Source organism: Pseudonaja textilis, chromosome 1 (genome assembly GCF_049901715.1).
Source record: "Pseudonaja textilis isolate UNSWEBS1 chromosome 1, rPseTex1.2, whole genome shotgun sequence".
NCBI classification, from domain to species: domain Eukaryota; kingdom Metazoa; phylum Chordata; class Lepidosauria; order Squamata; family Elapidae; genus Pseudonaja; species Pseudonaja textilis.
The window spans coordinates 147,901,339-147,916,565 of record NC_141990.1 but is presented as its reverse complement, the minus strand read 5'-3'; the positions used below and the strand labels follow the sequence as shown (position 1 = coordinate 147,916,565).

Here is a 15,227-nt window from a genome sequence, read left to right as displayed (position 1 = left end):
ATTCTACCAGAATAAGAATGTACTTATCTTTCCATTGTGTGTTTGACAAAATTGCCAGAAAACACTTATAGTGCTAGTTATGCATAATTTGTTTCCTGACAATACAATTAAGAGGAAAGACAACTATTAATTTCAGAAACAAATACTGGAACAAAACAGATTTAGCACTATATAAATAACTCATGAATTATTTTCATTAAAGTCCATAGACATTTTAAAGCAGCATCAGACATTTCTTTCACTCCAGGTGTGTTAAGATCCAGCCAATTCCATGGAATTAGCTTCTCAGTAGGTGTACATAGGATTGCACTGTTAGATAAAAGAGTCATTTTTCAAGCCACAAACCATTACACTACACTGCAATCAACTGAATTTATCATGTTCAAAATAATATCTATGTATTATTTTAGGAAAAGACTGTTCAGAAATGCTACTTTTACATCTTAACTGGTGCAAAATATCAATTAAATTTGAAAGGATCCTTATGACACTAAAGATACCTAAAATCCTTGACCCGTGTCCATTTATTTAGCAGTTGTTCAAAATTATGATAGTGTTGAAAAAGTGACTTACATCACTTTTAAATCCTGACTTAAGATGTGCCTTAAGCCCTTGCATTTATGACTGTTGCAACATCATGTGACTGCAATCTGGGTACTTTTCAACTGGCTGACACTTATGAACAGTTGGGATCACCAATCTTTCTAGCCGATTTCAACATGCAAAGCTGGCAAGTGCTCAAGTTGCAGTCACATGATGTCTCGTTTAACAAATGTGACTTAGACTTAAGGAGCTAGAATAACTTTATTGTCACTTTGAATGAACACTAATCGGCATACATTAAAATGAAATTTCGTTGCATACAGCTCTCAAAGGGTCCTTACCTCCAATATACACTACATAAACACTAGATAGATAGATAGATAGATAGATAGATAGATAGGATAGATAACCCGACAGACAGACAGACAATTATGCATATATCCACATACATGATATGACACAGAGAAACCACAGCCTAGTTCGGATGTATACGTGTATATGGTGAGAAAAATGAATCTTGTGAGTTCACCAGGTGGATGGCATAGGGAACAAAGCAATTACAGAATCTGGTACTCCTGCTAGATACTTCAAAAACTCCTCCCAGAGGGGAGCAACAGAAACAGACCGTAAAGTGGGTGTGTGGAGTCTCTAACAATGCTTTGTGCTCTAAGCACATGTGGGTGATTCATTTAACTACGGTGGCAAAAAGATTGTACAATCTGATACGGTCACATGATACCTCACTTAATGATTGCTTAGTAATGAATTTTTTGATCCCTATCAGAAGTTGAGGACCATTTAATTAAGTGTAATACAATGCACAGTTTTGAAATGAAGTGTAGAAGGTCTTATTCAATAGTGAGGCAAAGTTCAGTGAGAGTAGTGGTAGTAAAGAACTGCATATAGCCCAAGCTAGTGGGAACAATGAGTAGGATAATCTTTCAAAAATCCTCAAAATATTACCCTGTTTGCCTTTATAGATAGTTTTTATATGTGGCCCCTGCCATTATTATTTTCAAAATGTTATAGTCATTTCCAACAGAACACTGTAATGTAACAGAATCCAGATCTGGATGAGCAAAAGGAATTGTATAGTTATTAAGCAGTAAATTTATGCAGAAATGTTTAGAAATTAATCACAAAATTGCCAGTACTAATGTTAAGTTTCAGGCAATGCTTAGCTGGCATGCATAATACCCAACGAACGAGATTACTAAAGGGATATTATTACATATTACCATGCTAAAATTAGGTCTACCATTTCAGAACTAAACTTTGGCTGAAAGCTTCTAACTATGACTCTCATTGTGGCCTGTCATATTTTTAACTCCTTTGGATAAGCAAATAGTACCAATACTTCTAATGAGAGATCTTTTGTGTGATAAGATGATAGGGTCCCCTTGTTAGAATTGTTTTCTATATAGATGTTTACTTTTTTGCATCTTCTTCTTCTAAATATATAAAATGGGCGTTGGTAAATTTACCTGAGAACGCCCTTTCTATCTATGCTGCTAGAGAGCCCAGGATGGGTATGACTCCTCTTGATGACATCATCAAGCTGGGTCTGTCTAGTATAAAAGTAGCAGCCTGTGGGAGAAACCCCCCAGCTTTGGCGAAGATACTTGACAGACTTTAGTGAGTGTCTCTGAAAGCCAAAACAGAATCGTGAACCAAAACATATCTCACCACAATCCGGACGCAACAAGGGAAGGGCTGGGCTCCAGGGATGTCCATATAGCCACTCTGCAAATCTCCTCTAGGGGTGCCTGGGTGGCCCAGGCAGCTGAAGTTGCAGCACTTCTAGTGGAGTGTGCTGTCAAGCCGTGTGGTACTGGCAGAGCTTTGGCTTTGTAGGCTTGTGCAATGCAAGCCCTGATCCACCTGCTTAAGGTGGCAGGAGAGGCCTTGTTCCCCCAGTGGGAAGGGGGAAAGGATACAAACATAGCCTCTGTCTTCCTAAACGTTGAAGTGCATTTGATATAAATTCTAAGAGCCCTTCTAACATCTAACATGTGCCACTTGCGCTCTAAGGCGTGGTGTGGACGGGAACAAAAATCAGGAACCACTATGTCCTGGGATCTGTGGAATACAGAATTCATTTTGGGTACAAAGGTAAGGTCTAAATGAAGAACAACTCTATTGTCGTGAAAAGTGCAGAGGTCCTGCTGTATAGATAGAGCAGCTAACTCTGACACCCTTCTAACTGAAGTGATGGCTGTTAAGAAAACCACCTTGAAGGTCAAGAATTGAAGGGACACCTTTCTGAGGGGTTCAAAGGGAGGTTCTGTTAGCGCCTGGAGGATCTTGTGAAGGTCCCAGGATGGGAACCTGTGAACCACAGGAGGGCAGAGATTGGAAGCCCCTTTTAAGAATCTCTGAACTGAAGGATGATGGGACAAGGAAAGAAAGGAATCCCAGGAGATGACTGAGGCAAGAGCCGCTACTTGATGGCGTAAAGTGTTAGGAGCCAGGCCTTTGTCAAGGCCATCCTGGAGAAAATGGAGGACCTGTGGGACGCCCACTACTGTAGGAGAGAGACCTTCCCTGTGACACCAATGACAAAAAACCCTCCAGGTGGTATTGTGTATTGTGGCGTTGTAGAAGATTCATGAGATGCCTGGATAGTAAGGATGACCTGGTCTGGGAGATTGGCTTCTCTTAACAATTTTCTGGGGGTAGTGATAGAAATTCTAATTGTAACACCGACCTTACTGTATTGAGTACCCAGGGATCTGTCGTTGACTCCTCCCATCCGGAAGCAAAGGAGGCCAAACGACCTCCAATGGGAGGGGAGAACGAGAGATTATTTAGAGCGACAGAAGGAGCAAACCCCTCCCCCACAAAAGGGTTGTTTACCCGCAGCTTGTTGTCTGCCGGTAGCCTCATGGCATTGATCTTGATGCTGAGAATACGCTCTGAGGTCTGGAGAAGCGAGAAGCATTTTCGGGCCTGAATGAGGGAGGCTGGTATGGGGTGGGGTGGAAGTCTGCCCTCTTTCCTGTTGATGAAAGGACTTTCCTTTTGTCTTTTGTTTCAACAACAAATGGGTCAAGGGCAACTTCTCCAAACAACTTCTCACTGGTACATGGGGCAGAAGTTACTGTAGTTTCCACTTTCTCCGAGGCTCCACTTGCCAATTTTGTAGCCATAGCAGGTCGCTCTGGGGACCAGGATTGGAGGTGGCTAAGAAGAACTGAGATATCTTCCCTCTCCCTAGAAGTAGCTGGCTGAATAAATAGAGGATTGGCTGGTTGGGAAGCCTGTTGTAGTTGACCCCTCATTTGCTCAATAGTTTTGTTGAACTGCCTTTCTAAGGCTGCATGCCTTCGTTTCTCTGCCTTTAATTCGGCCTGGGATGTTTTCTTAGGGCCCAAAGCTTTGCCCCTAATCTTGGCCACCACCTCCCTTTGAACAGACTGGGAGCGTTGTCTCCTTCTCTTTCTTTTGCCAGCTTGGGGGCCTTGAGAGATCAGGCCTGAAGACTCTGTGTGGGCCTTGTCTTGATCTATAGTATGCATAAACTGACACAAAGGTGCTTGAAACGATCCTCACTGTGTTGTCTGTGCAGCAGCCTGAATAGGAGCTTACGAATAGTAGAAGCTGGCCTTTGGGGGATGATGCCACCTAAAATGTCTGCTCGCTACTTTCTTTGGAAGAAGCAGCTTTCAAAATGGCTGCTCACCACATGCAGTTGAAGCCTCCAAACTGGCTTCTCGCAAGAGCTATAGGCTACGCAGAGGTTAAATCACTCCTTAGGCTGTAAACAGCCCCGAACGGCAAAATCAGCACTTTGCTGAGAAGCGCTGTTATCGCCGACGCGATCTTTATGATTGTGGAAGCCGAAATCGCCGAGGGAAGACTGTGGGGGAGGATCAAGGGTTACTCCTTACTTACAGTCTCCCTCGGTTGAAGAAAACATCGAATCCTCGGCATTGCAGGACAGTGGATGCCAATGATGAAAATAGGTTTCGCTTCTGCTAACTAAACTGCTTTCAGAGATACCAACTTATTGTCATCAAAAGAAATTGAGTCAAAGCTGGGGGGGGGGGGTTCTCCCATAGGCTGCTACTTTTATACTAGACAGACCCAGCTTGATGATGTCATCAGGAGGAATCATACACATCCTGGGCTCTCACAGCAGCATGGAGGAGAAACGAAATACCACTTACGCATCATCACCAAATCTCCAGAACCGTAAAGCCTACAAACTTGAAATTTGGCACATATGTTCCTCTTGGCTTCTAGGTGCTTGCTAAGAAAGGATTTTTAGAAATGACCATCAGATCATTAGTATTTCTTATGTTATTATTAACATACTCTGATGCTAACTAGTTAGACGTTCTACTCCCCCTCCCCATCTGAAATGAACTCTGTTCCAACTGCCAGTTGGGCATGGCCATGGCCAGCGTGTGACTCAACCGGCCTGCGATTTAGAAATTTAGACATTCTACTCCCCCTCCCCACCTGAAAGGAAGAGAAGGGGATAACAAAGGAGAGGCTTCTGTGGGGCAAGCTTGAGGGAGAAAAGGGGAGAGGAGAGGATCAATGGGGCCAGCCTGAGGGAGAGAAGGGGGTAAGGTAGGAGAGGCCTCTTTGGGCCAAGCCTGAGGGAGAGAAGGGGGATAGGAAAGGCTTCTGTGGGCATGCCTGAGGGAGAGAAGGGGAGAGGAGAGGCTTTTGTGGGGAAAGCCTGAGGGGGAGAAAGGTCTCGAGAGGAGAGGCCTATCGTAACTACTCATTAATGTTCAAGCTTTGTCAATTTATCAAGCCCAATCACATCGTTCCATAGTGGAGTACGGGTATCCAACTGACTAGTATATTGTACTATTTTAAATTGTGAACCACACAGAGTTATTCTGGAGTCTGGATGAATGGCAATTGTTCTTCCTTTAGGCTCCATCAGAGTGAGAAGAATTGCACTATTCTATTAGTTTTGCTGAAAAACCAATCAATTCTGTCTGGTTTTTCTTTTTCTGAACTCAGTTCCCGCTTGGTTTATATTTTTGAGTATAAGGAAGAAAGAATTGTTTTCGAAGCCATTTTGGGAGCTTTTTGGATGGAGAACAGGTTTACAATGCTATCTGCTTATAGCTACACAAGCATTAGGATTTCTTCTTTTGCATCATCCTAGCTGTTATCCCTAGCAAAATTAAGGTCACACACTAAGACTAAGATCACAGAACTAGATTCAGGTTACACTTTTATCTAAACTTTCAAATAATGATAGGATGTTTAAAAACGGCTTATGAGACAGTATCAGTAGGGAAACAAAGTTCATCCTGAAATTCATGGGAAAAATGAAAGAGTCCCGAGTTAAGTCAGTTAGGTAAAAGTTTGCACCAAAAGGCAGCAGGATAACATATATCCTGTGCCAGATATAAACTAGGCAACTACTATACGCATAAGGCATTTCCATACAAATCTATATTTGGGTTTCTTTAGGTAAAGAAAATAGGCAATCTGAGAAATTCTAAATGCCCTTTGCAATCATAGAAAACATTAGCCTATTTGATCTTGAATTTTAATCATGAAAATTCTCACAAAACTAGCTTTAAAATGCCACAATGCAACATAAAGGAATCAATTTGCCATCTATAAAATGCACTTAAATTGTTTGTTTAATATTAATTTAATAATTTCAGGAAATTATAAAGATTCCAATTTGTATAAATCTCCGTTCAGACTTTGTTCTCACTAAATACTTCCAAGCAACACAGAATATTATATCAAACAGAATTTTCACCTGAAATGGAAAAAATTTAGCCTATTATTGTACATGTTAATGTTTTAGTCACAATCTTGTCTATTAATTATTCAACATTTTTATTACAATATCTCTTCGCATCACAGAATTGTTCATTCAATATTCAGAACTTACCAAAGATAAGGTACAGTTTTCTTAACACAATGTTTTGAAGTATGTGAAGATTACTGTAGAAATAATACAGCTTTTATAAATACAGTCTTCATGGCACATCAACACATGACAGTTTATAAAAAAACAAATTTCAGACATGGATGAAAAGATTATTTTTTACATTGTGACCAGGCTCCTATAGCTATTTAATGACCAACAAATATAGGTTCACAAGATTCCTAAATGAGACAACAGTTTTATCTTAGTAACTGCCTTATCGATGTAGTAAATTGTAAATTTCCCAATACAGTACATAATATGCTAAAATTCTCTTTTTGATGGGAATTCTGAAAGTTGCACTCCAGGGTAGTTAATTACAAATTGGGAGAAGCAGGACAATATTCGATGATCAAAGGTTCTCTTACATTCAACAAATTACATTGCACAAAACCCAGTTAAAGAAACAAAAGAACCTGCCATACACATGGGGACACCACTCTCTTTTATTATGCAAGTAAACAATATCTCTGAGGAAGATAGAAGCTTGACTTTTATTTAAGGTTTCAGTCCTAGTATACAGTTGCTTTCAACCCACTGGACCTTACAGTACCTCCAGTACTGTACTTTCTAAATTGCAAAAACTAGAGGACTGTTCATTCCCTGCACTAAAACTTATATTCTTATTAGCATTGCAATAGATGCAAAAAAATGCTAACATTTTTCAGGCGGCATTTGCAACACAGTAAAATAGAGTGTATTTAGTATTTTCAACCAAATAAGGGTGTTAGTCAAATTAACTGAACCAGTTTGGTATGATAGAAAATGGCATCAGGATAGAAAATGGGAGACTATGAACTTAGTCTTGCTTGAGGCCCAAAGTTGAGTAATTTTGGGCCAATCACTCTTTCCCGGCATTAAGAAGATAAGGACAAACCACTGTTGAAATCTGTCACAAAAACTGCGGGCAGTCTTGGTAGTCACTAGGTGTCAACACTAACACAGAGGCATAAACAAAAGTGCTTTAAACCATCCCAAGACTGTTTTACTGCTACTTTAATTAAAGCTTTGTACAATGGAATTATTTTACTTTCTGATGCTGTAGATCTCTATGCAGTGTTAAATCAAGGAGTAAACCACTGAACTCAATGTAATTCTTCTGAATAGACAAGCCTGCAATGCATCATTATCAAACAAATCTTTGTTGTTGTTTTTCTTGGTCTGTTTTGAAGGTGATACGGCAAATTTGTCTTCCTTGTACATTAATGTGACTGCCCCTTTATTATCGTAGTTCTTAATATTTTGTTGAATATCGTCATCTTGATATTCAATGTGTCTTGAGTTCTAACATGGACTAAAAATACAAAGGCTGATAACTTGGGCTGGTTTGTTGAATTCTACTGTATGCATATTGTTATATGCACGTATACATCGTTGTGTCTTATTATTCTAAAGTTAACATTCAAGAATAAATCATCCCCTCCCTTTTTGCAGCCCTGCACTCGTAGAACAGCAAATAAATCCCAAAGGGCAATACACTTATGTCTGTTTACAAGCTGCAAAAAAAGTATTGCTTGTTGTTGCTGGACAAGGTAGTGGCAATTCCTAGAGAAAAATTCAAAAAAATTGAACAACAAAGATAGTCGCATACAAATAGAAAATAGTACATCATGAACCCAATTGTTTTGTTTATCTTCAGGCTTGGGAGAGGTGTTAATTGAAAGGGATGTGAATGAGATTGCCACCTGCTCTGTTAATTTACTGGATCAACACCTCAAAAGTTTTTTTTTTTCAAAGCACCGAAGATATGTTTCCAATGACACATTCTAATTTAAATTGACTAATTTTAGTAGGTGACAGTAGAGCTGGTTTCCCATTATTTTTTATTACTATCTCTTTAATGTTTTAAAAATAAAAATTGTTGCCAATATTTCTGCAAGTCAGTGTGTAGGTAGTAGTGAATGTAGAGTGTCAATCTACATGTTCTTATAGTATTCAAGAAAAAAAACAAAGAAACAACGGGCATGGAATATCTATGGGATTCACTTTTTTTTCATAAAAATGTCAAAAAAGGCATTGCAACGCAACTTCCACCCCTTGTGTAACTTGCATGCAGTAACGTATCACAATGCACATACAAAACGTTAGAAACTATGGTACTGCGTAATACTGCTTTCATCATTTGTCCCCTTTTTGTGCCTCCCCAACACTTCTGGCAATGGGTTGCTTTCAAGATCTCTTTTTTTCTGCTTCAATCACTTGTGTTGGTGTTTTCTTTGATGCTTGAGTTATTTCAACTTTTGTTGTTTTGGAATACTGCTAACTCAAAAGCTCTACAAAAAAGTTGTTTTTCACTGTGTATGCATCCCATTGTTAAATATTACTTGTGTCTCTTCTGGTTAGTCACTGTATAAACTTCCAATTTTATGGGATATTTTTTTCTTAACTAGCATATGGAATCAACATTTCAGTACAAGCATTTGTATCCTTTCTATAATTTTAAGTGCTTCAATCCTAAGTATATTTAATATAAAATTAATTCTATTTCTTTGATTCTGCCATTATTGTTCTTATAAATAACTCAAGGGAGCGAACATGCCTGATACTATTTCCTCATAGAAACATAGAAGCCAACATTATGACTTCATATGTGGAACCTGGAAAGAAAGTGAGCATGCAGTACAGAGGAACTAAGAAGGACAGGGGGTTATATGATAGCAGTGTTCCAATATCTCAGAGGTTGCCACAAAGATGAGCGAGTCAAGCTATTTTCCAAAGCATTTGAGGGCAGGACAAGAAGTAACGGATGGAAATTCATCAAGGAGAGAAGCAACCTGGAACTAAGGAGAAATTTCCTCACAGTTAGAACAATTAATCAGTGAAAAAAACTTGCCTCCAGAAGCTGTGGATGCTCCAAAGTTGGAGCAAACTGGAAGTTTTTAAGAAGAGATTGGACAGCCATTGGTCTGAAATGGTATAGGGTTTCCTGCCTGACCAGGGTGTTAGACAAGGGTGTTAGGCCTCCAAGGTCCCTTACAACTCTGTTATTCTGTAATCTTTTCTTTAAAAACCTCTAGTGATGGAGCAGCAACTTTGGTTATCTGTTCTCACTGTTATGAAATTTCTCCTTAGTTCTGGGTTGAATCTCTCCTTGATACGTTTCCATCCATTACTTCCTGTCCAGCCTTCAGGTGCTTGGAAGAATAGCTTGACTCTTCTTTGTGACAACCCCTCAGGGGTGGGATGCTACCGGTTCTGCACGGCTCTATAGAACTGGTAGCTCTGAAGAGCAGCAGACACAGAACCAGTTTGGCCCACCCGCCTGCCCGGGCTCTTACTTGTCCTTTATTTCCTGCTTTTTCAACCTCAGCTGCTTTGCACGGCACAGCTGAGGTTGAAAAAGCAGGAAAAAAAGAGGCTTTTCAAATACTGCGCACCTGCATGCGGGGCTTTTCAACTGTCCCAGTGGCACAGCTAAAGGTTTTCTTACATGTGCCCGCAGTAAGAAAACGTAATCACCGAACCAGTAGTAACACCGATTGAATCCCACCACTGCAATCCCTTAAACAAAACACTGCAGTGTGCTTCAACATATCCAGCCCAATTCTCTTTCTTCAAAATTCATACTGTGAGAATTATATTGCAGAAAGGAGAAAACATTGACCCTACCAAAGTTGCTGAATTACAATGCCCAGCACATGTGACAGTGCCAATATAATTCCATTCTGATTAGTGCTGCCAGATCTGGATTAAACAACACTGGAAAAAAATACCACATGCCAGAAAAGAGATACAGAAAACTCATAACCCTTAATGATCATCTGGGTTTTTCGGCCCAGTGCTAGTAGGATTGACCTAGCTTTTCCCTAACGTATTAATTTCCATGGCCTAGCCTTCATGAATAATATGTTCAACCTATATTGGAGCTGAAAATGGTGAGTCAATTACTACTTCTCCTAATAATTATATCTACATACCAACAACCAAATACCAATATGAGAAAAGGATTTTAGGGAATCCTTTTCCTTAACATGCTGGCTTCTATGCGCAGGAAAGATGAAAATAAGTAGTTATTGATACATAGGTTTTCCTTGCTTCGTGTGCATTCACTTTATGTGAAAAAAAAAAAAGATGCTTGTATGCAATTTGTACTGACATACTGCATCAATGGTCTGGAAACATGCTAAGGTTTCTTCCCACCATAAGCGCTTGAAAATGTTCCCACCAAATTCCTTTATCCTCTCACACTTAACCAGTGTACAGTTATTCTAGTTGTACATCCTATCTTCCACTTATTTCTGTACTTGCAATCGCCCTTACTCTTGGTCAAAGTTGTCATCAACTATTTGTCCAACCCCCTCATCCAAATGAATAGAAACAAAGTTGGGCATATAAAATTGTGCTAAAACCAGTGAGCAATCCTTATTCCTAGGGCAAGGTTTTAATTTGGGTGTATCTATTGCAGCCCATATCATAAAAATGCTAATATATAAATAGTGGTCATTTCCTGGACTAGTCCCTGCAGTTTTCTTGGCAAGATTTTGGAAGTGGTTTGTAGTGGACTCCTTCCTAGTTCTAAGACAGAATGACTGGTCCAAGATCATCCAAGGCAGGATTAGAACTCACAGTCTCCCAGGTTCTGGTTCAGTAATTTAAGCACTATATCAAACAGGCATTCAGACTAGAAATACAACTGTGAAAAAGATGGAGAAACTGCTTTTACTGAACACATAAAACAAGACAAGGAAGAAAACATGTTTATCAGCCTAGTACTTAAAATAAGGCTCTAAAAATATACTAACACATGTCAATGCACTTGAACAACGAACGACACCACACCTTGCAAACACCATTTTTCTCCATTAGTTTTGTCTCTTTATGTAACGTTTTGGAAGAAATGTATTGGAATGTATTGCAGGATGGCCCCAATGGTCTTACTGATTATAAACAGGTAGTGCTCATTGAGCAGCCATTCAAGTTAAGATGGCGCTAAATTGAGGAGATCTTATAATTGATCGTCCTAACTGCAGCAGTCGCAGCATCCCTGCAGTTGCCAGCTTGCAACTGCAACACATGATCACATGGTCACATGATCACCATGTGCCATCTTCACTGCTGACTTCTGAAAAGCAAAATCAATGGGGAAGCCAGCAGGAGGTTACAAATTTCAACCATGTGACTGCCGGATGATGGTCTGTGCAGGACCCCATTTAATGAAGGCTGCAGGAATGGCTGCAGCTGCCACTATACATTAGCAGGGTCCTATGATGTTGTGCTTTATGACAATAGACTTGCCAGCCCCAATCACCGCTGTTAATAGCTATAGCCTTTAGACTCATATACCGCTTCATAGTGCTTTACAGTCCTCTCTAAGCCTTTAACATATTGGCCACCTCATATGTATGCATATGTATTTTCCTTCTATGGCATAGAAGGAAAAAAGGACAATAGCAATAGCATTTAGACTTATATACCGCTCCACGGTGCTTTACAGCCCTCTCTAAGTGGTTTTACAGCCAGTATATTGCCCCTCCGACAATCTAAGTCCTTATTTTACCGACCAAAGGCTGAGTCAACCTTGAGCAAGTGATGGACCTGCGGACAGTCGGCAGAATTAGCCTGCAATACCGCATTCCAACCCCCAGGGCTCCAGTGTTAAGCCAAGGCTATAATGCCTAGAAAGCATAGCCAGGGGCAGGGCATGCTGGGAGGTGCAGGTTATCCATCAGTATTGCAGGCTACTTTCCACGCATGTTTTTTTAAAATAATAATCATAAAAAAATCTTGCAATCAGACTCCGACCTGTCTGAGGCGCAAAAAACCCGAAGCAGCTTGTCTTTGTCCGGCAGACCTAATCCGGTAGACCTGCACGGGACTTCCCACCTGCAGCCTCAACCAAAGAGGAGCCTGACCAAAGGCAAACGAGGCCCTCTTGGGCGGACAAAAACTATCCCCGAAGGGAAGGGAAGGCAGCTAGGCCTCCTGCTCCACAGAGGAGCTCTCCTTCAGCCTTCATTCTCTCCCCTCCTCCGTCCCGTCCGGGTCGATCTGCCCGCTCCGCCGCGGCATCCCAGGACCCGCCATTTTCCGGCCGAGCCAAGGCCTCGCCTCCTCACTCTTCTCCGCACACTGCAGCCGCCGCTGCCGCCGCCCGAGACTTCCCTGAAGCCAAGGGCGGGCAGGGCGAAACCGCGGCACACGCCAGCCCGCCTCAGCAACCTACCATCTCGCTGCCCCGCCGTCCTCCTCCTCCTCCTTTTCCCGCAGACGGCGGCGGCGGGTCCCTTCCCCGGGCGGAGGGAAGGGGGGTGGGGGTGGGGAAGGGCTGGCTGGGTTCGGCCTCGGGAGCGCGCCCGCCATCTGCACGTGCCCGCTCCCGTTGCTGGAAGCGAGGGAGTCAAAAAAAGCGGAACGGAGCGCGGGAGAGTTTCACCAGCCTAGTCCGGGACGAGGGAAACCTTGCGAAGCGGGGGCGGCTTTTCGTTTTTGCTTGTTGCTCGCCGTGGCCGCTGACCTAACCTGAGGGGGCGAGGAGGGGGGAAACACCGGGGCTAATGCACATCCCATCCCCGCTTCTCCTTTGCTCTCCAGCGGGCTCTTGGCGTTAAAGCAGATGCTCTCGGTGCCTCAGGGTGCGGGTGGCTCCGATTTCGCTTCATTTGTTTTCGGTTAATGTTTCGCGCTGCCGCTTCTTTCTTCCTCCGAGCGACGTTCCCGTTATGAGCCCTAGAGACTATTCCGTTTGGCAAAGAGGCTTGTTTGACTATAGACGCACCGCCTGCGGTTCTATAATGTTGTTCCTAAATAAAGGTGGCCCTTGATTTACAACAGTTCATTTAGTGACCGTTCAAAGTTACAACCGACACTGGGAAAAAAATGACTCATAGCCGTTTTCACACTTAACGACCTTGGACCCTTGGTCACTAGATCAAAATTCAGAAGCTTGAGCAACTGAATCATATTTATGATGGTTGCAGTGTCCTGGCATCTGGGATCACCTTTTGTAACCTGACAAGCAAAGTCAATTGGAAAGTCAGATTCCCTTTACAACATTCAATGAGTGTAGTGATTCATTTAACAATGGTGGCAAGAAAGGTCATAAAATGGGGCAAAATTCACTAAACAAATGTCTCACTTAGCAACAGATATGTTGGGCTCCATTATAGTTGTAAGTCGAGGACTACCTGCACGCCAGTGTGATTTATAAGGCAACTAAACTCGTAGATGAAACCATCATGAACGATGCTTTGAAGGATAAAGTGCAGAATGCATGTTCATAAATCAGGCTATCTAAAAATCAGCCAGAGTTTGACATTAATCCTACACAACTTCTAGAACAAAAATAAAGCTACCTAAGTGGTGAATTCATCAATGGAAATGTAATAAAGTAAATGTTTAAAGTGTAATACAAGAGACATGTGCAAGAGGAATAGAAAATGTGCATCAACAAGAAAATGTTGCAGGTAACCCTCCTCACAGTTCATCAACAATCCCGTTTCTTCTTCAACTTGGGCTCCTGGACTTTCTGCCCACAATCACCTTTCTGAGTTCAGGATGAAATATACTTGTTGCTTCCAAAGATTTAGCCTCTGGCACATTATAGGACTTTCTGTGCTTGCTGACTCTTGTGTACATGCACATGGTATTAATTGGGATACAAAAACATCAACATTCATATCTAAACAGCAATAGTTATTATTAATGTTTATTTAAAGCTAAATTTTGAAAGTTACTGTTATGGTTTAATAGAAGTAGGATTGGGGAGATCTGGGATCAAATCCCCACAGTTAGGCCCTGGAAATTTTGAGATCTCTCAGTACATCAGAATCTATTTATTTCACCTATTTACAGTGGAGGTAATACAGAATAGGTCAAATAGGAGAAGAAGAACTCTGTGAGTTATAATGAACTCAAAAGAAAAGCAAGACTTGCTTTGATTGATCTGGAAAATTGTACCTCCACATGATTAAACCACTCCAGATGTTCCAGCTGTAATAGTAAGGACAAATCTTTGTTAGCAATCTCTCAGTGGACAGTGTGACATAGATTGGATTGGATCCATCTACCCACTGATGGATTAGCATCTTGTAGTTCTGTAATATGGTTTCTCTTTACCCTCTTTACTTGCAACTCCCCCCAAAGCTGCGGCATTTGCAGAAAGCCTCAATTTGGGGCATACGTAGGGAAGTGCTGAAAAAAAAAACAGAAGAAAATAAGAAAAAATCCCATTGTAAGTGAGGGTTTGCTTCGGTAATGCAGCTGTGTGTTAATACCATACAGAACATAATCAGGTTTGGTAATAGGTATTTTTAGAGAATGAAATATGCATTATTTACCCAAAGATGCTGTTCAAAAGGCAACTGGACTTTCTTGGGGAGAGGGAAGGTTCCTTGAAAATGTTTCCCTTGTCATCCAAGAAGCTTCTTCAGTTGTACCTGAAGAAGCTTCTTGGATGAAAAGCTAAAACTTTTCAAGGAAAGAAATCCAATTGCCTTTTGAATGCACCTTTGAAACAACCATGACCTGGATGACTGAGAATATCTGTAGGCATCCATTATTTACAGACCACAGTTAAGATTATAATTGAAATCAAAGCAACATCAATTCCTATGCTGTATAGATATAATATAAACACTAGTTTTAAATACAAGTTTGCCCTTTGCACCAGAATGTCAGGGACTTTTGAGAATAAAGCACTACTTTTTTTCTTGAAAACATGGTCTTCAATTTCAGTATATATATGCTGTTGCCCAACAAAATTAAATATTTATTTATTTTATTTCTGGGGAATTAGATATAGTAAAAAAAAATCAATAGTTGCTTTTCAGCC

The 15,227-nt window shown here is 41.0% G+C and overlaps 1 protein-coding gene across 1 annotated transcript in view; it reads right to left on the bottom strand.

Annotated features, from left to right (window-relative positions):
• The window catches only part of BTBD3 (BTB domain containing 3), a 35,392-nt gene extending 22,699 nt beyond the window's left edge, over positions 1-12,693 (bottom strand). The window contains exon 1 of the mRNA XM_026710391.2: positions 12,621-12,693. The gene's annotated coding sequence lies outside the window, so the exon portion shown is untranslated. The remainder of the gene's footprint in view (positions 1-12,620) is intronic.
• Between the last annotated feature and the right edge of the window lie 2,534 nt (positions 12,694-15,227).